Here is a 20,330-nt window from a genome sequence, read left to right as displayed (position 1 = left end):
GCTATGTTTTAACGAACCTAGCGATAGTGAAACTCGTTCTCGTCTAAAGACAAGTTTGTCGCTATTAATCTTTTTAACGATTCTAACGACAAAGATAACTCGGTCCTTTTCATTTTTAGAGAGTCTGAAAAGGTTCGTAAAGATAAATCCAAAGTTCCTTTTTCGTCATCTAATCCCTTAAGTCTGAAAAAGTATAAAACAATACAGAAGGGATGAATTTTCGATAGTTTTAACAAGCCGAACAAAACAAGTGCTCGATCTTTTTGTGCAATAATCCCTCAGGTCCAAAAAGATTAAAATCTAGAGGGGGATAACACTTCTGGTCGCTTTAACGAGCTGGAAGGCCAAAACTCGGCAATCTTTTCATATTTTATGAGTCAGATGAAAAGAGCTTAAAGAAGACTCATCTTTTGAGGAACGAGTGATAAAACGGGTAGCAGCTGATTCCAGGTAAGGGTTGGAATTTTCCAATCACGGCAGTGTCACAAGGATGGCTAGTGAAATCACTCTTCGCAGCTGTTCCTCAAAATGGGTAAACAATCAAATGGAGGTGAATGATCGGCCAATGGAAAAGTGGAGGTGACAGTGCAAACACGACCAAGGCTTTAATGGCTGATAAATTTACATTCACGGTGGTTATTTACTGGAGGATAGTTCATTTTTTAACGAGCTTAAATGTGGATTGAAACACTTGCTCGATCTTATGTTTATTTTTTAACGAGCATGAACTATGTGCTAAAACTGCTCGATTAATCCAGTCATATGATAAGAATGTCTCATTTAAGATGCCATTTTTTATGGAGCTTGCGCCTTACAAAGCTTTGCTCCAGATCCTTTCGTTATGCAAGTTCGGAAACGACTAATCCTACGAGTTTAAAGGGTTAAAGATCCTAAAAATTTTAAAAATAAATAGCCGCCCCTTGCTTACACTCCAAAAGGTTTGCATGCCCCCAGGTATAAAGTACGATTTCAAGGTTACCCCTCAATTTGCAGATAAAACATTTGTTCTACCAGGAAAGGCCTACCTCTTTCAGGTTACCAAAGATTGTCTCATTTGCGCAGCAAACAAAACACTTATTCGGCGATGTCTACCGAGATAGACAAAGGTGAGTGACAACGAGCACCAAACACATAACTTTGACAAAAGAATCTTATTATAGAACAACCCCTCTTCCAATCATGGACGGGGTACGGACTGGTCATATTCTCCCGCGGAAACCTACCCTATACCTAAAGTTTTCCTGCTGAAGCAGACCAGGACGCATGCCCCCTGGGTTCCAGTCATATCCTTCCGAATCACTCACGCTCATCGGGAGGACGAACCGTGGTTTGAGATATTTCTTGCGTGAAGAGACCATTTAGGGATGGTATATGACTATTTGTGATGCATGATCCGGGAAATGAAAGTTGGTCCACGAGCTTGACCACTCTTCCTTCGTGCGGAAAACACATTACTCTAAAGAGTGAGGAGACGATGGCTCCCATGCAATAAATATAGTCTCGTCCAAGGAGTAGGTTATAATCCAAGGGTCCTTGAACGACCATCACATTCATTTGAATGGTCTTCCCTTTCAATGTGATAGGCACATTGGGGAGGATCCCTAACGGTTGACTGGTTCCTTTATCAAATCCTGTCAGATTTCTCATCTCAGGCAAAAGCGATGGCGAACCAAGCGCTTTCCAAGAAATAGAGGAAAGGATACTCACAGATGCCCCCTCATCAATGATGGTGCTAGCTATGACCATTCTGTATATTTGAATGATAATTCGGAATGGTATGCTTGCTGGCAACCGGGGTATGCCTAGTTGGTTCCAATCGAAGGATACAACTAGGTTGCTTGGTGGTGGGACCGAGTAGACGGTCGGATATCGCTCTGACGAAATTCCTTCCTGCGATAAAGGAATGGGTGGATTGCCCCCGTGTTCGTCAGAGTCTGTGTTGATGAAAAGAATCTGGATGGTGTCATCCTTATCCTCTTCAGTGACTGTATCATTCGAAGATAAATCCTCTGAAGGCAAGACCGGGTCAACTGCCGCCTCGACCTTTTGACTTTCGTCTGGTATGGATTCAGTTGGTTTATCTTCAATGATAGACGCTTCAGCTGACCACTTGAGCGGGCCAGCTGGATTCTCAACTAATGAAGGACTTGGCAAGAGTTTTTTATATCCAGGAGGAAGTCGTAACGGTGAAATCGGACGATCTTCCAAGACTCTTTTAGCCTCGTCTAAGAAGGGACAACGATGCAAGGCATGGTTGCCTTCACACAATCTACAGGGAGGTCTAGCCCTCCCTTTTTGTCCTGGAACTTCACTTTCGCTAGTTGATGATGTACTTTCAACATGGATATCAGAGGTTGATGACACCGGATTGTGCAAACGGGGAGACCAGTCCCTTAGTATCCGAGGGATGCAAGGACAATCTCTGTGAAAGTGGTCTCCCTTGCAAATGACACATGGCGATTTAGGCCTGGTCAGTGCTGTGTGTGGATTTTCATTAGACGACACTTGTTTTCCCTTATTTACCTTTGGCTCCTTCTTCTTTTTCTCTTTCTTCTTCTTTTCCTTCTTCTCCTTAGGAACTTGGTTTTTAGCTTTACCAGTCCCATCACGCGAAGAGGAAGGAAGAGAAGAAGAATTAGAGGAGGTAGAAGGTTGGTGGGAAATTTTGGACTCATCTAATTGCTGATTCGACTGTTTAGGAATAGTGGTGTTATGAACGACATTGGTTGAGAAGAGCCAGACCGGCAGGCCAATTGTCAGTCCTGGAAGCGACAATGTGGCCATATGGGGTGCACCAACATCTCCCCAAGAGGAGAAGGGACTAGGATTTCCACCAAGGGGAATTCCTTGGTTGGTAGGCTCCATTTTCTCAACCTAAAGATCAACGCAGGAAAAAGGGTATGATTATTCTGTTTAAAATAATTTTTAACGACTCTTAGACACAACTTGCTTTTTCAATTTTAAAGAGTCGAGAAAAAGCAAAAGATGACTCTAGTCTCCTTCGATTTTTAATGAGCCTGAAGTGACAAGTGCTCATATGGACCTTTTTCGTTAAGGAGTATGAAAAGGAACAAAAGGGACTGCTCTGGAGTTCTAGGTAGAGGGTGTGCCAAACTTTTCACAAAACCGTAGAATACTTTTTAAGGTACGGGCGGTCAATCTTCCCGAATGCTGTGTTCAGTGCATTGCGATTAGTAGGGCGGTCAACACGGCTTCCTATGGATAAAGGTTTTATGCCTATATGGGTCTCCCAATATATACTCGACGGTACGTGGGAGCACAATCCGTACTGGCACTTATCGTCTCTCAGGAGGAATCACCCAACCATCAGTGAGGCGACTAGTGACTAGGTTTTACGACGCCGGAACACGTCTCTAGCCTAGACCTCTATGTTGTGCGTTAAGTTCCAATGCGTTGTTAAGTTCATTCAATTTATTTTAGGTTGATCTTTCTTAGAAGTTTGCCTTTTTGGATCACCACGAGATGTATATACAATTCCTAAATGCAGTCTAAAGATGATAAGAAAGCTTTTATATCTTTTCAACAATGAAAATCCTAGCTACAAGGGGAAAAGAAAGACACAATCTTCTCTCAAAGAGCATAGAGCACACTGTAAATGCACTTCTCCTAAATCAATCCATACAAACTGTCAAGATGAAAATGCACATATGCATGTATTTGTTTTCACTTTCTTAATATTGATGCCTAAAAAGAAAGTTGTTGTACAAATTTGAATTCGATTTCAAGTGAAAACACAAACAAGCTTCTTTCAAAATCAAAAAAGACGATTACGACACTTTATGATTTTGAAGTAAACACTTGTTTCGACACTAGAAATTCATAAATTCAAACCAAAAGACAAAAGTAAAAGTGTAATCAACTGTGAACAGCAAACAAACTCACTCCTAAGATCAAAACGACACTTACGACAGGTCTAGATCTAAGGGCGACAGTATGACTAGTTTACTTTTGTAATGGGAAACTGCAAATGATGTAACAAATACACAAAAACAAATACAGTTTCTTTTGTACAACTGAGGCAGAATTAAGGCAAGGAAAAGGGGTTTCAGATAGGTACACACACTGATAACAGGGTGCAAAAATCAGAGAGAAAACTGAGCAAAAAGAAGCAGAGAACCACAGTGCACAAGGCAAAGGCTGATCAGCGCACCCCCAACACAGAGAAACTGAATTGCAGCACAGGTAGCCCTCTCGAGACCTACATTGAAATGCAGAACCTCTTCACAGAGCCTGCGCTGAAGCAGAAACGAGAATTGTTTTTGGGTTCTGGGTCACGGTTTGCAGTTTAATCTACGGTTTTTGGCCGGATAAAAGCTATCAATTAGGTACAATTAGAGGGATGATTTAAAGGAGGACTAATATCTATCACAAAGGGCTGTTAGAGCATTTTTGGATCAGCTGTTCAGATCATAAACAGGCCCAGTGAATGGACTAAAGTAGCAGATCTCTACTTTGCATTTGTAAATGGCAAATGCAGTTCGATTCGGCACTCCTGAGTTTATGAGATGAACAACAATAGAAACACAAATAAACTAACAAGATACGATCCCCAGTATGGTCGCCAATTTGTTGTTGGGAAAAGTATCCATTCGGAATGCCCCTATCCTACTCTAAGGTGTGATAGTGCCTTAGCAACAAACAAGGAAAACTATTTTCGTATTCTTCTTTATGAAATGTAAATGGAGAAGAAGGATGTAACTAACCTGTGTCTTTCGCTAGTTTGTTGATCCACTCGTTCTCCTCTTTTGTTTGCTTCCCGCTGCCTGCTCCTTTACTGGTCCAGCTTCACCAAGTTCCTGCAAGATCACAGAAGAGAGAAACTACACAAAAGACATATATTTACATTCATAACTAGTTTAGGATCAGATTTAAACTAAACATGCAAATATAACAAAGCATCATTGATATACAAACATGTAGGAGAAACTCAAATAGTTTTATTGATATGATAAGAAAGTCCAAGAGGAGATACAACCAAGTGAGTCCCGATCCAGCATCTACCTCCCAGCAAAGGAATCCCTTCCTCTCCTCCAACAAAGCATAAATCACCCAATGCACTAATCTCAATCTCAAACCAACAACAATTCTCTGCAAAGTACAAAATTCCAGCCTCCGGATCTCTGGGATGAGGGATCCATATATAGATGTAAGCATAGAGGATGAGTCAGCTTATGTTTTGACTTGTGGCTTCTCTCTATCAGTTCTTGCTTCCACTTGGAGGCTGAGAGCCTCTTACTCATCACTGGTCGAATTCATTGAGGCAAGTGTCATTGAGGAAGATTCTGGAAGCTTCCAGTGTCTGTACACCTCGCGGAATGACACTGCCATTTGGCATTTCTCGCTCAGCGCACCCTGGTAGTGCATTTAGGTGTGTTGCAATGCACCTAGCTAGTGTACTGGGGTGCATTGCAACGCAGGCAGCTAGTAGAGCATCTGAATTGATCCTGAATTGACTGTTTCTGAGTGGTTTTTGGTGGAGAACTTCTGGGAGAAGCTATCATTGGTTGACCTTGTTCCTTTAGGGGCAGGAACAACGCTTTTAGGGACTTTGGATCCCTTGGACTATGGACATTTCATGCTCAATGCTGTAAGGCACAAAAATGTCTATAACACCCCTTTGAAAGAAGACTTTAAGCAAAGAGGTTGACTTATTCATAGGAGGAAATTCCTTCATTTTCTTCTTGTCATCTTCTTTCACTTCTTGAGTTACATGAGCTTCTTCCCTTTTTCTCTTGTTGTTGCTGTCCTTCTTAAGTTTAGGACAATCCCTTTTGTAGCATCCATATTCTTGGCATCCAAATCATTGGACATGTAGTGGTCCCAACCAATTTGTTACTTTCCTTGCAAGAAGACCGTGAGGTATACTCAGAAGGGGACATATACTTACTTGATAGATTTTGAGATGTAGTGAACTTGCTTTATTCTTAAAGACTTGATGGCTTGCCTTCCTTAGATCTTGATGTTCTTCAAGTTGCTTTATTCAAATGGACTTGCTTGATGACTTGACTCGTAGTGCCTTTCATTTTTCAAGATGGTCTAGCTTGATGTAGGTCCCTCTTTGATTTGTTCTTCTTATAGGTGCCTTTATACAAGGAGTTTCTTCTTGCTTTGTAGTCTTCCATGATGAATGAGAGATGGTAGACCTTCTTTTCCTTTATGTGATTGAGACTTCTTGGCTTGATGCTTCAACCTTGTGGATGTTCTTGAGATTCCCTTTCCTTGATGTGTCACCTTAGCTCTGATACCGTGTTGAGGAATCTGGGGCAATGGGGTATAGCGGGATTCTTCTAGACTTGATAACAATTTGTGAAGCTATTTTACAATTTATCTTGTTATCTTAATCTTCTTCTCTTCTTATTAATGCATGTGTGTTTACTTCATCAAACTGGTGCCAAAAACATAAGAACAAGAACACAAGATGTTGGCTCTCTACCAGGGAAAAACCTCTCTCTCTCAGAGAGGAAAACCCTTTCATAAATTTCTCTTATTGAAGCTTCTTATTGGTCATTGTGAAGCCCTATACCCTTGACAAGAATATCCTCCAAGCACAAGTCAAGTCCTTCCTCCTCTCTGCACTTTGTTTCTTCGGCACTTCGTTCCCTGGCATTGTGTCCTTCTTTCAACTTTTGATAGTCCTTGGTGGACTAGCTCTAGAAGAGACTCCAACCTTTGATCCTTAGCGAGATCCTTTACCAATGAAGAAACCTTCATTCTCTTGACCAACTGAGCATTTTTCTTGATGTGAGGTTGCAGACTCAATGTACACTAAGTTTACTGCACCTGGAGCGATTTCCTTCGCGATGAGACATGGAAACCCCAAATTTCCCGCATTTGGGAGGCTTTCGACAAGGCGGGACATGGAATCCCCGAATTCCCCGCAATTTGGTGACTTTTGTCAAGAAGGGACTAGGAGACCCCATGTCACACTCCTATCCTAGCGGTAGTATTTCAACCACACATAAGCAGGTGCAGCACCACCGTACTTTTTCCTTTTACTAATACTTGAGTACACGGTTTTCACCTACTTCAACGCTCAGTCAATTTTCCAATAAGTGTTCTTAATAATGCAATGAAAATAACTTACCATAAATTTATCTTCTTAAATTATTCTTTCAACTCGTCATGTCGTGTGGTCTTGCTGCACTGCCTGCAACCTGCATGAAACAACTCCACACCTGAACCTTGAACCTGTCCGCCCAATTTTCCGTTCCACGACGTCCAAACTCTACTCGTCAGTGCGGTCCATAGTGAGGGTGCATTGCTCGTATGTAGTGCAGCCTGCCTACTTGGACAATAACCCACCTCACTCTGCCTATCCACACTACCAAGTTCAACCTGCTCACTATAATCCACCCACCAGTGTGGCCCTCTTACCCGCGTCCTTGTCTTCCTTCCATTTTCGCCCAACTCCTTCCTTCGCACTTATTCTATAATGTGGAAGTCTGAGTTTGATGTCCCTTCGTCAAATGCCATATTCCTTACTTATACGCATCCTTTCACCCAAGGTCCATGTCTCTTGGGGATAACAAGGGTTGGCTCCATCAACATGCATGCCCAGCTGACCTGCCACATAACCTTGACACACCCCATTCCAAAGAACCACTGCATCCCTTCGTGTGCATCGTCGCACCCACAGGTCAGCTCCAACACTTTGCCAATTACATCTATTGTTGCACATCGCACACTTGCCCGCATCCTAACTCATCCACACATGGTCACCTCTTTCATCCAGGCACCCAACAAGGGTCGCCCATGCACCTTCCATCGGTGACTCTCCCATCATGCAAGTATCAAGGGGTGTGCGCCATGCCCAACATCGCACGCCCGCTATGAATGCACCCATCACTGCTGCGCATAATCGAATGCCATGCCAAGTCTTCGCATATAACCCAATGCTCACCCAAGTTGCATATAACCAAACACGGACACTCGTACTATGGGTTCAGTCTTTTGACTCTCTCGGGTGCTCCCGACTCGAATACTTGACACCCTTGACCCCCCCGTGTACGTGGTAGAGGTTTCCAGTGCGATAGGACATGGAAACCCTATATTTCATGCACTTGGGCAGCTGTTGTCATGGCAAGGCAGGTAAACCCCCCTTTCCCCGCACTTGGATGGCTCCCGTCGCAATGAGGCATGGAAACTACAAGTTCCAGAGACAGACCAGGTAAGTGGTTTCCACCCCGCCCCGAAATCGAAATGACGAGTTCGCAAGACTTGGGTAGTTCTTCATCATTCCACAGCATGGAAACCATGAGTTCCATAAACTTTGGCAATTTCAGTTGTGTTGTGGCATGGAAACCCAAGTTCCCCGCACCGGGGCTGCAGTTTTCACCTAGGCGGGAGATGGAGACCCCAGAGGTTCCTAGAATTAGGTGGTTTCCCTCATGCCACGAAACAGAAGCCCCCAGGTTCCACGGACTTGGGTGTTTCTCTGTCGTTCTGCAGCATGGAAACCCGAGTTCCCTACACCAAGGTCATGGTTTCTGTCGTGGCGGGACATGGAAGACCCCGAGTTTCCCATAATTGGGTGGTTTCCATCATGCCATGAAATGGAAAGCCCCATGTTTGGTAGACTTGGGCGGTCGTTCCCTGTCACGTGATGACATGGAAACCTGAAGCTCCCCAAACTTGGGCGGTCGTTCCCTGTCATGCGATGACATGGAAACCTGAAGCTCCCTAGAGTTGGGCGGTAGTTTTAGCTACGGCGCGAGTGACATGGGAACCTCGCGTTTCCCAAACTTGGGTAGAAATTTTTGTCATGAGGCAAAATGGAAACCCCGAGTGTCTACTGACTTGGGTAGCAGTTTCCATTGTGCCGCGAAACGGACACTCCAAGTTCCCCAGACTTTGATAGCTTTTCATCACCTTATGACATCGAAATCCAAAGTTCCATAGACTCTCGGGTGATTCAGGGTGTGCTGCGACATGGAAACCCCATGTTTCCCAGACTTGGGTGGTTTCTGTCGGTGATTCTAGCCATGCCGCGACATGGAAACAGCGAGTTCCCCAGACTTGGGCAATGGTTTCAGAACACCCCAAGTTCCTGAGACTTGCGAGCTGGTTTGCATCATCATGGAAACCCCAAGTTTCCCATGTTGGGGCATTGTTGAAAACCTCACGTTTCCATTGTGCCATAAAATGCAAGACATAGAAACCCTGAGTTTCCCTAGGCTTGGGTGCCAGGGTGCGACATGGAAACCTCGAGTTTCCCCATGCTTGGGTGCCACTGGTTTTGGTCGTGGCATGACATGGAAACACCAAGTTTCCCAGGCTTGGGTGCCAAGGCACGACATGGAAACCCCAAGTTTCCCTAGGCTTGGGCGCTACTGGTTTTAGTCGTGGTGTGACATGGAAACCCCAAGTTTCCCCAAGCTTGGGTGCAGCATGGAAACCCCAAATTTTTTTGTGCCAGGCAGAAGCACCAAATTTTAGGCACCGAGTGGAAACCCCAAATTTTGGGTGTGAATGGAAACCCCAAATTTTTTTACGTCGGGCGGAACCAACAAATTTTAAGTGCTGAGTGGAAACACCAAATTTTTGGCGCGCCATGGAAGCCCCAAATTTTAGGTTCCAGGTGGAAACCCCAAATTTTGGGCACTGGGGCATGTCATGGAAACCCCAATTTTTCCCATGCTTGGGCACCTTTCTCGTCGCAACATGGAAACCCGAAATTTTGGGCACCAGGGCATGACATGGAAACCCCAAAATTTTGGGCACCAAGGCGCGACATGGAAACCCCAAAATTTTGCGTGCCAAAGCGTGAAATGCAAACCCCAATATTCCCGAGCTTCGGCACCTTTTCCATCATGGCGTGGAAACTCCAAATTTCCCACCCCCAAGCAATAAAAATTTGTCATCTATAGGAAGAAGCAAAGGCACGAGAGTGGAAGGGTTGTCCGGATTTGTTTGTGACAAGAGCAAAGCTCTGAATCGAGGTGATCGAGGGCTGAATCTCAGTGTATCATGGTAGCAAAGCCACTCTACCACTTACAGTACCCGTCGCATATTTAAGTCGTCTACAAAGGATTCTTCTCAATGACTGTTTGGAATTGAACTTCAAAGCTGCCCTAATCGAGATGCTTCACGGTCATAGTTTGGAAATCACACAGGCCCTTGGGGGTGATAAAGTGACGACCCTACTATGGGTCGAGATACAGTCGAAGAGTGATATGCACCGCTTCTAGCATGGATTCTGACTTAGAGGCATTCAGTCATAATCCAACACACGGTAGCTTCACGCCACTAGCTTTTCAACCAAGCGCGATGACCAATTGTCTGAATCAATCCAACACTTGGTGAATTTTGCTTCACAATGATAAGAAGAGCCGACATCAAAGGATAAAAAAGCAACGTCGCTATGAATGCTTGGATGCAACAAGCCAGTTATCCCTGTGGTAACTTTTCTGACACCTCTAGCTTAAAATTTTGAAAATCTAAAGGATCGATAGGCCACGCTTTCACGATTTGTATTCGTACAGAAAATCAAAATCAAATGAGCTTTTACTCTGTTTTTCACATGATATTTTTTTTCTCATTGAGCTCATCTTAGGACACCTACGTTATATTTTAACAGATATGTTGCCCCAGTCAAACTCCCCACCTAACAATGTCTTCCACTTAGATCGACCGCCGAAATGTGCCTTAACGCCAAAAATAGGGGCAGTGCCTTGTCTTCGCCCCACAGAATAAGTAAAATAACGTTAAAAATAGTGGTATTTCACTTATGCCGAAAACGGCTCCCACTTATTCTACACCTCTCAAGTCATTTCAAAAAGTCAGAATAGAGTGAAGCTCAACAAGGTCTTCCTTCCCTGGTGATTCTGCCAAGCCCACTCCCTTGGCTATGGTTTATCTAGATAGTAGATAGGGAAAGTGGGAATCTTGTTAATCCATTCATGCACATCACTAATTAGATGACGAGGCATTTTGCTACCTTAATAGAGTCATAGTTACTCCCGCCATTTACCCGTGCTTGGTTGAATTTCTTCACTTTGACATTCAGAGCACTGGGCAAAAATCACATTGTGTCAGCATCCGCAAGGACCATCACAAACAGTCAGATTCCCCTTGTCCATACCAGTTCTGAGTCGACTGTTCGAAGCCTATGGAAAACCCCCAGCAAGGAGCATTCTACTCCCGTAGCCCAATTGGCACATGACTGCCCGCCCTCGCCATGAGAGTAGCTTAGGCAGACTACTGATAGCCCATGCGTTGAGGGCATAGACCCCTAGGCCTAGCCCTCAAAGCCAATCCTTTTCCTGAAGTTACGGATCCATTTTGCTGACTTCCCTTACCTACATTGTTCTATTGACCAAAGGTTGTTCACCTTGGAGACCTGATGCAGTTATGAGTACGACCAGGCATGAACGGTACTCAGTCCTCCAGATTTTCAAGGGCCACCAAGGGTGCACTGGACACTGTAAGACATGCGGTGCTCTTCCAGTTGCTAGACCCTATCTCTGGGTGAATTGATTCCAGGGTGGGAAAACTATTAAAAAGAAAATATAGCTCTTCTCGAGGCCCCTGACGATGTCTCCAGCTTTCCTAACGTTGCCACCCGCCGTCATGTCCCAGTTCGTGAATATTAACCCGATTCCCTTTCAATGCTCATGCAGAGTTCACCCTTGATACAAGGCTTCCCCATCTCTTAGGATCGACTAACCCATGTCCAAGTGTTGTTCACATGGAACCTTTCCTGACTTCAATCTTCTAAGTTCTCATTTGAATATTTGCTACTACCACCAAGATCTACACTAGGGGCTGATCCACCCAATCTTATGCCCGAGGTTTCTTAATGAGCCCCATGTCCTCCTACTCATCGGAGCCAGGAAATTACTCCGACGGTTGAGTATAGGTTGCGCGCTTTAGCGCCATCCATTTTTAGGGATAGTTGATTGGAAAGGTGAGTCGTTTCACACTCCTTAGCAGATTTCAACTTCCATGACCACCGTCATGTTGTCTTCATCAACCAAAACCCTTTTTGGGATCTAGGTTAGGGCGCAATTCACCATCGTAACTCAACTTTCGGTTCATCCCGCATCACCAGTTCTGCTTACCAAAAATGGCCCACTTGGAGCTATTGATTCCACGACGCGGCTCAATGGAGCAGTCGTACCCTCTTACCTATTTAAATTTTGAGAATAGGTAAAGGGCATTATGCCCTCGATGCCTCTAATCATTTTATTTACCCGATAAAACTCACACTTGAGCTCTAGCTATCCTGAGGGAAACTTCAGAGGAAACCAGCTACTAGATGGTTTGATTAGTCTTTTTCCCCTATACCCATGTCAGACGAACCATTTGCATGTCAGTATCACTATGAGTCTCCACCAGAGTTTCATCTGGCTTCACCCTGCTCAGGCATAGTTCACCATGTTTCAAGTCCCAACAGGTGTGCTCTCACTCGAACCCTTTGCATAAGCTCTAGGTTGGTCGACGATGCACCACCCCAGAGAGGGGATCTCACCCATCAACTTCTTTGCACCTCATAGGTTTTCAAACCCACCAACTCGCACACATGTTAGACTCCTTGGTCTGTGATTCAAGACGGATCGAATGGAAAGCCCACCAACCAACACCACGAGCACGCAGGTGCACACGACCCGCCAAAAGGGTGCACACTTCGTTCCTCAACCACCACAACGACAAACCGACAAGCAGTAATCCACTCGTGCTTGTGACGATGCAGCAGCCCGTGTTGGTTTTCACCTCAAGTCGAGCGATGGACTAGCCTAAGATATTCCACATCCAACCGAGATGCATCGACAGCCTCCATCCACTTCCCTCCTAGCAATTTCAAGCACTCTTTAACTCTCTTTTCAAATTCTTTTTCATCTTTCCCTCACGGTACTTGTTCGCTATTGGTCTCTCACCCATATTTGGCCTTGGACGGAATTTACCACCCAATTAGGGTTGCATTCCCAAACAACCCGACTCACCGACAACGCCTTGTGATGCGGCAGGGTCCCAACCTGATGGGGTTGTCACCCTCTGAGACACCCCCTTCTAAGGGACTTGGCCCAGGTCTGCCACTGAGGAAGCTTCTACATACTACAATTTAGGCGACGTTGCCGCCTAATTTTCACACTGGGCTCTTCCTAGTTCGCTCGCCGCTACCAGAGGAATCCTTGTAAGTTTTTTTTCCTCCGCTTAATTATATGCTTAAACTCAGCAGGTGTTCTCGCCTGAGCTAAGGTCGCAAAGTTGGAGCTAAATATGCCCTACCCGATGGGAGGACAAGAGAGAGCAAAGAAAGTTCAAGCGATGCCACACAAAGCCCACATCGGTTAATGCCGACTTCCCATCCAAGGGGACAAGATCACAGGTCGCTGACACATGCCACAAAACATCACTCAAGGCATTTCAGCCAACCACACCACATTGGGCACAGATGACCAGCTTTGCTACTCCCTAAAAAATTTTAGGGAGCGTGTTTGAATGGGATGTGACGCCCAGACAGACGTTCCCTTGACTGAGGCCGCAGGTGCAAATTGTGTTCAAAAACTCAATGATTCACAGGATTCTACAATTCACACTAAGTATCACATTTCACTACTTTCTTCATAGTAACAAGAGCCGATATATCTGTTTCTGAGAGTCGTTTCCACGTATTACCAAAAAATCCGCCACAACACTAAATAGGGGCACCCCCCCATAACAAATGTAAGGTTAAGGGCCAAAAGGAGGAAAGGAAGAAAATTGCATGAAAGAAAGAGAAACAAAGGTGTCTACCCCCCTCATAGGAGGAGGCTCAAATAGAGAACAATCTCCCTGAGCCCCACACCATCGCAAAAATGGGGGAAATGCATGGAATAGCAATCAAGAAGGACTAGAGTGGCCACCCCGGGAGCTTGCGCTGCTTTTAATCCTTCCCGAACACTAGTCCACAACAATTCCCCCTTTTCTCCGTAAAGCTAGGGACCAAAAGGAAGAAGGGAAGAAAGCAAGGTGAAATAAATAGAGATCAAGCATGGCTACCAGCTCACAAGGGGAGGCTCAAATAAAGCACAAGCCTCCCAAGCCCCATGCCTTCGCAAAAAGGGGGGAACTGAAGGGGACGACAATTGAGAAGGACTAGGGTGGCCACCCCTTGAGCTCTCACTGTGTTTTGTCCTTCCCGAACACCAATCCACAACAATCCCACCTATTCTCCATAAATCTAGGGGCGAGAAGGAAGAAGGGAAGAAAACAACATGAAAGAAAGGGATATCAACCATGGCTACCAGCTCACAAGGGGAGGCTTCAAATAGAGGAAAAGCTTCCCCAACGCTGTGCCTTTGCAAAAAGGGGGGAACTTCAGGGGACGGTGATCGAGAAGGACAAGGGTGGCCACCCTGGGAACTCGCACTACTTTTTGTCCTTCCCGAATGCCAATCCACAACAATCCCACCTTTTCTCTGTAAAGCTAGGGGCCAAAAGGAAGAAGGGAAGAAAACAACATGAAAGAAAGAGAGATATAAAACATTTCTACTAGCTCACAAGGGGAGGCTCAAATAGAGAACAAGCTTCCCCAACCCTGTGCCTTCGTAAAAAGGGGGGAACTGTAGGGGATGACGATCATGAAGGAATAGGTTGGCCACCCCTAAAAATCGCACTACTTTTCATCCTTCCTGAACACCAATCCACAACAATCCCACCTTTTCTCTATAAAGCTAGGGGCCAAAAGAAGAAGGTAAGAAAACAACATGAAAGCAAGAGACATCAAATGTGGCTACTAGCTCACAAGGGGAGGCTCAAATAGATAACAAGCTTCCCAAACCCCGTGCCTTCATAAAAAGTGGGGAATTGTAGGGGACGATGATCAAGAAGGACTAGGGTGGCCACCTTGGGAACTCGCACTGCTTTTTGTCCTTCCCGAACACCAATCCACAATGATCCCACCTCTTCTCCATAAAGCTAGGGGCAAAAGGAAGAAGGAAAGAAAACAACACCGAAGAAACAAAGATCCCAAGAAAAGAGAGAAGCTCAACAGCACACTGAGTAGACGTCTGCTAACCAAAAAGAAATCAAACAAGGCACTCAATCAAAAAGCATCCCACCTCTTCACACCCTCCCACATACATTATGGCACAACACCCTTTCTAGCTTACAACATAACAAACAACAATCAAACAGCCAAGCAAATAAATCACAACCTAAACTTGACCAGTAGAAAAGGCAAGGGCTGCGATGAGACCAGTGTTTGTAGCACGTTACTGAGAAGTAAACAACCGTCCAACCTGGCGCAAGGATTCAAACAACAAATAGACTACTAATAACAAACCCACCCTGCTATTGCACTTCTCCATGTATAAAACACCCAACAACCTTTCCAGTGATAAAGTCAATGGGGGTCAAGAATCAAACTCCAAAGAGGAGTTGTCACTAGCCGATACTCAATGCTGGAGAAAGCCACGGGGCCACAATTACATCAATGGTGTAAGGCCACTAAAGAGAGGGGCGTCCACAAAGCACACACCGCAAAACAAAGAAATGACCAAGTCCCACCAAGAACCCACAATCCAAAGGGAGGAACAAAGACACAACCCGCTACTTCTTTTTCCCTTAGAAGGGGAGTGGCTCACGTGAGGATGAGGAATTACTTCAACAACAAAGGCACGAGATAAGATTGCCACCCTCATGCCCATCGATGGGGAAAATTGCAATCTCGATGGAGCTCAAACCGAGGGAGGGGTTTTCCATTACCTGGACACCTAACCCTTCCGCGAGGGCATGTCGAGGAACGGTCGGGAGGACTAGGGTGGCCAGCCCAATAGGTTGAACCGCTTTTCATCCATCCCATACTAACCCCACCCCAACAATTTCCCCTCATGGAAGGTTTGAGCTTCCAGGCATGTGCGCAACCACTCCCTCGACCCAACCACCAATAAAAAAATCTCACCCAAGAAACACATCAACCACCACCGCTTTTTTGAGAGAACCAACTATGGAAGCCTGCACCCTTGGCCCATGCCTTCCAACGAACAAAAGACCAAGAATCACCACTACAAATGAGTCTAAATTTATCCATCGTATTTCCCAAGCACCTCAACTACAGCAACCATGCCCGGCCGAACAGATTTTCAGAAGGGCTCCCAAGAAACAAGCTTCTGAACCCCCTACAGAAACACATTGGGGAAAGAAAAACAGAGGATGGGTGGGACAAGCACAAGCATGGCTTGCAGGCACACACATGAAAAAACAAGCATTACCACAAGACAAGCAACCAAAAATGTTCTCGCCAAACACCAAACCCACTCCCATAAAGACACACCACACAGTCCCACATTGCAACCGAAACCCAACCAACCCAAACCAAAAAAGAAAACCCCTGCTATCAATGATCCTACTACATGTTCACCTTTGGTGACCTTGTTACAACTTCTACTTCCTCTAAATGATAAGGTTCAATGAAATTCTCACAACGTCGACGATGGTGAACCACCATCGTTGACATAATCCGAACACTTCACCAAATCGTTCAATCAGTAGGAGTGATGGGCGGTGTGTAAAAAGGGTAGGGACATAGTCAACATGAGTTGATGACATGCGCTTACTAGGAATTCCTCATTGAAGACCAATAATTGCAATGGTCTATCCCCATGATGATGCATTTTGAGAAGATTTCCCAATCCTCTCGAACCAGGAGGAAAAACTCATTGGCTGCATCAGTGTAGCGTGTGTGCGGCCATAGTCCCCCTATGAAGTTGGTCGCGAAGGGGAACCTCCACGTAGCTAGTTAGCAGGTTGAGGTCTCGTTCGTTATCGAAATTAACCAGACAAATTTATCCACCATATAAGAATGGCCATGCACCACCACCCATAGAATCAAGAAAGATTTCTCAATCTGTCAATCCTTACTATGTTTGGACATGGTAAGTTTCCCTGTGTTGAGTCAAATTAAGCCGCAGGCTCCACTCCTGGTGGTGCCCTTCCATCAATTCCTTTAAGTTTGAACCTTGTGACCATACACCCCCCGGAACCCAAACACTCTGATTTCTCAGAAGGTGCTGGTGGAGTCCTTAGAGCAACATCCATCGATCCCTAATCGCCATCACTTATGGTTGAGACTAGGACAGTATCTGATCATCTTCAAGCCCCCAAATTTCGTTCTTGATTAATGAGAACATCCTTGGAAAATGCTTTCACAGTGGTCTTTCTTTCATAAATCCAAGAATTTCACCTCTGACAATGAAATATGAATGCCCCCGACAGTCCCTATTAATCATTACTCCAGTCCCAAAGGCCAACACAATAGGACTAGAATCCTATCACATTATTCCATTCTAATGTATTCATAGCATAAGCTTGCTTTGAGCACTATAATTTTTTCAAAGTAACAATGCTGGAGCCATGACCCAGCCAACTAAGGCTAGGTGCACACCGCAAACAAAAGGGACGGAAGGGTAGGTGCACACCGAGTAGGCAGACCGACCTTTACGAGCCAAGATCCAACTACGAGCTTTTTAACTGCAACAACTTAAATATACGTTATTGGAGCTGGAATTATCGTGGATTCTGGCACCAGAATTGCCCTCCAATGGGTCCTCGTTAAGGGATTTAGATTGTACTCATTCCAATTACCAGACTTGATGAGCCCAGTATTGTTATTTATTGTCACTACCTCCCCATGTCAGGATTGGGTAATTTACGCGCCTACTAACTTCCTTGGATGTGGTAGCCGTTTCTTAGGCTCCCTCTCTGGAATCAAACCCTAATTCTCTGTCACCCATCACCACCATGGTAGGCCTCTATCCTACCATCGAAAGTTGATAGGGCAGAAATTTGAATGAAGCATCGCCAGCACAAGGGCTGTGCGATCTGTCAAGTTATCATGATTCACCAGAGAAGCGGGCAAGCCCGCACCATCATTTTATCTAAAAAAATCATCCCTTGCAAAGAGTCAGGACTTGGTGCACGTATTAGCTCTAGAATTACTATGGTTATCTGAGTAGTATGGTACCATAAAAAAAACTATAACTGATTTAATGAGCCATCCATAGTTTCACAGTCTGAATTGGTTCATACTTAGACATGCATGGTTTAATCTTTGACACAAGCATATAACTACTGGCAAGATCAACCAGGTAGCACCCTCCCACTTCAAAGGGCATTCTGGGCACTCTCTTACCAAGAGCCAACCTGAACACCCATCAAGTCAAAGAGCTGTCAAAATATCATGTAAAATTTTTATGCCTTGCACCTCTTGCATCCTAAGAAGTGTTATAGACATATTTGGGCATTGCAACCCCAATCACACATGTCCATAAACCAAGGGTTTCTATACCCCTAAAAGTGTTCTTTCATATCCTAAAGGAACAAGGTCAGCTAATTACATCATTTCCCAGAATTTCTCCCTGAAAAACTGCTCAGAACTAGTCAAAACTGGACCATATAGACTGCTCCATGATGAGGGTGCAATGCATCTCACCTGCTACACATAGAGGGTGTGATGCATACTAAAAATCCCTTCTGTAGGGTGCGATGAACGAGAGCAGACAAATGGCGGAGGTATTTTTCTAGGTGGAAACCCAGAGAATCTTCTAGAAACTGCTCATTTGACACTTGCCTCTCTGAATTTGCCCAGGGATGAGTAAGAGATCATGAAATATCCAAGTTGAACCAAGAACTATCATAGAAATGACACTAATAAAAATCATAGAAGTTGACTCACCCCCCTGCAAGTTTCTATATATGGATCCCTCATCCTAGAGATCCATAGGCTGGAATTTTGTATTTTGTAAGGAAGTGATGTTGGTTTCTTTGTGAAACATTGTATTTTTGGGTGATCTAGTCTTTTCATGAGGTGAAGAGGGCTTTCATGTTGGGAGGATGGTGCCAGATCAGACAGCTGGGTTGTAATCCTCTCTTCTACTACTTCTATCAATAAAGTTATTTGAGTTTTACTCCATATGCTTGTATATCTCTAGATCTTGTATTTGTTTATGATTGTGTTTGGTTAATGTACATCTGATCCTATATTGTTTATGGTTATAGATCTCTATGCTTTGATGGTATTCTATTGCTTTGACTCTACATGTGTTCTTTGAAGTGGGACAAGTGAGAAAAAACTTGAGAAAGCTCTATCAAAGGAGAGAGGAAACAAGCAAGGAGCCAAGCGAAAGACTAAGGTTGGTACTCTCTACTTCTCTCTCATCTATCTCTCATAAAGGAAAGCACAAGTAACTTTGAATTGTTTGTTTCTAAGATAGCTACCCATCTTAGTGGGACTAGCAACTCTGAATGACACTAGTTTTCCCGTAAACAAAATGGCGACTCCACTGGGGAGTGAATAGTTTGTTTGTTTGTCGTTGTTGTTTGACTGAGCCTGAAGTTAAGACAGCTAGCCTTCGAACTACTTTTTCTATGCACTGCAAAGTAGATCAACGTTGCTTCAGTCAATCTCTAGGTTGGTTTATGAACTGAACATCTGACTTGCAAACACCCTAAGAGCCTTGGTGTTAGGTCAATAACTTGATTAGATTAGCCCCTATACTTTGTGTTTACTGCCTATCATAAGCTCAGCCTAAATCCTTGAACTTAACTGCAAATTGTGAGTGAAAATTGAGCTCAGTCTTGTCCCTAGACCATCGCACTATCTCTCATTAGCAGTCTGGATGCATCGCACCTCCCATGTGCTGTAGGTGAGATACATCCTTGTTTCCCTTAAGGATAGGTGCGATGATTGAGAGAGACTGTTTTTGCCTCCAGATTTAGGTTTTTTCTTCATTGTTTTCAACTCTATTAAGTAGTTTTATTGTCTATGATCAGTATATGACTGTTGAAGCCTTCTTCCTTTACATTATTCAGCCTCCATTGATAAGGAATTATGAATGTTTTTTTATGTATTTTTCATCATTCACAGTCCTCCTTTGCAAATAGTAACATAATCAAACTATCATCTTTTGATTTGAAAGTGTCACAACTGTCGTTTTTAGTCAAGAAAAAGAGTGTCGTAAAGTCTTCCTCTTTTAGATAGTTGATTACACTTTTGCCATTGTATTTGATTTGAGTTATCAATTCTTTGAAAGTGTCGAAAATAGTTTTTCCTTTCAAAATTGAAAGTGTCATCTTAGTCTTCCTTTCGTTTTTGAAAAGAAATTGCTAAAGTGTCGCTTTGAAGAAAAGGAATTCAGATTTGTACTTAGTTTTCTTTTTGTCATTCTCACATTAAGGAAACTAAAAAAAATACATGCATGTGCATTTGCATTTCGACTACATGTGGAAATTGATTTAGGAAAAGTGCATTTAGTGTGTGCTCTCTACTCTATCTCGAAAGGATTTTACTCTTCTTTCCTCAGTAGCTAGGATTTTCATTGCTAAAAGAA

General features: G+C 44.1%; 1 non-coding gene and 2 pseudogenes across 1 annotated transcript; all 3 read right to left on the bottom strand.

Annotated features, from left to right (window-relative positions):
- Window positions 1–9,949: 9,949 nt before the first annotated feature.
- On the bottom strand, window positions 9,950–13,222 carry LOC149152333 (25S ribosomal RNA). Its single transcript, XR_016263929.1, has one exon. It is a non-coding gene; the product is annotated as a 25S ribosomal RNA (ribosomal RNA).
- Window positions 13,223–13,469: 247 nt separating this feature from the next.
- On the bottom strand, window positions 13,470–13,623 carry LOC149152332 (5.8S ribosomal RNA; annotated as a pseudogene).
- A 2,717-nt stretch (window positions 13,624–16,340) lies between these two features.
- On the bottom strand, window positions 16,341–18,092 carry LOC149152331 (18S ribosomal RNA; annotated as a pseudogene).
- Between the last annotated feature and the right edge of the window lie 2,238 nt (window positions 18,093–20,330).

Source organism: Pinus tabuliformis, chromosome 9, assembly GCF_031772625.1.
Source record: "Pinus tabuliformis cultivar Carrire ecotype Pingquan chromosome 9, CPIR1, whole genome shotgun sequence".
Classification (NCBI taxonomy): Eukaryota; Viridiplantae; Streptophyta; class Pinopsida; order Pinales; family Pinaceae; genus Pinus; species Pinus tabuliformis.
This window is presented reverse-complemented; position numbering and strand designations above follow the sequence as displayed.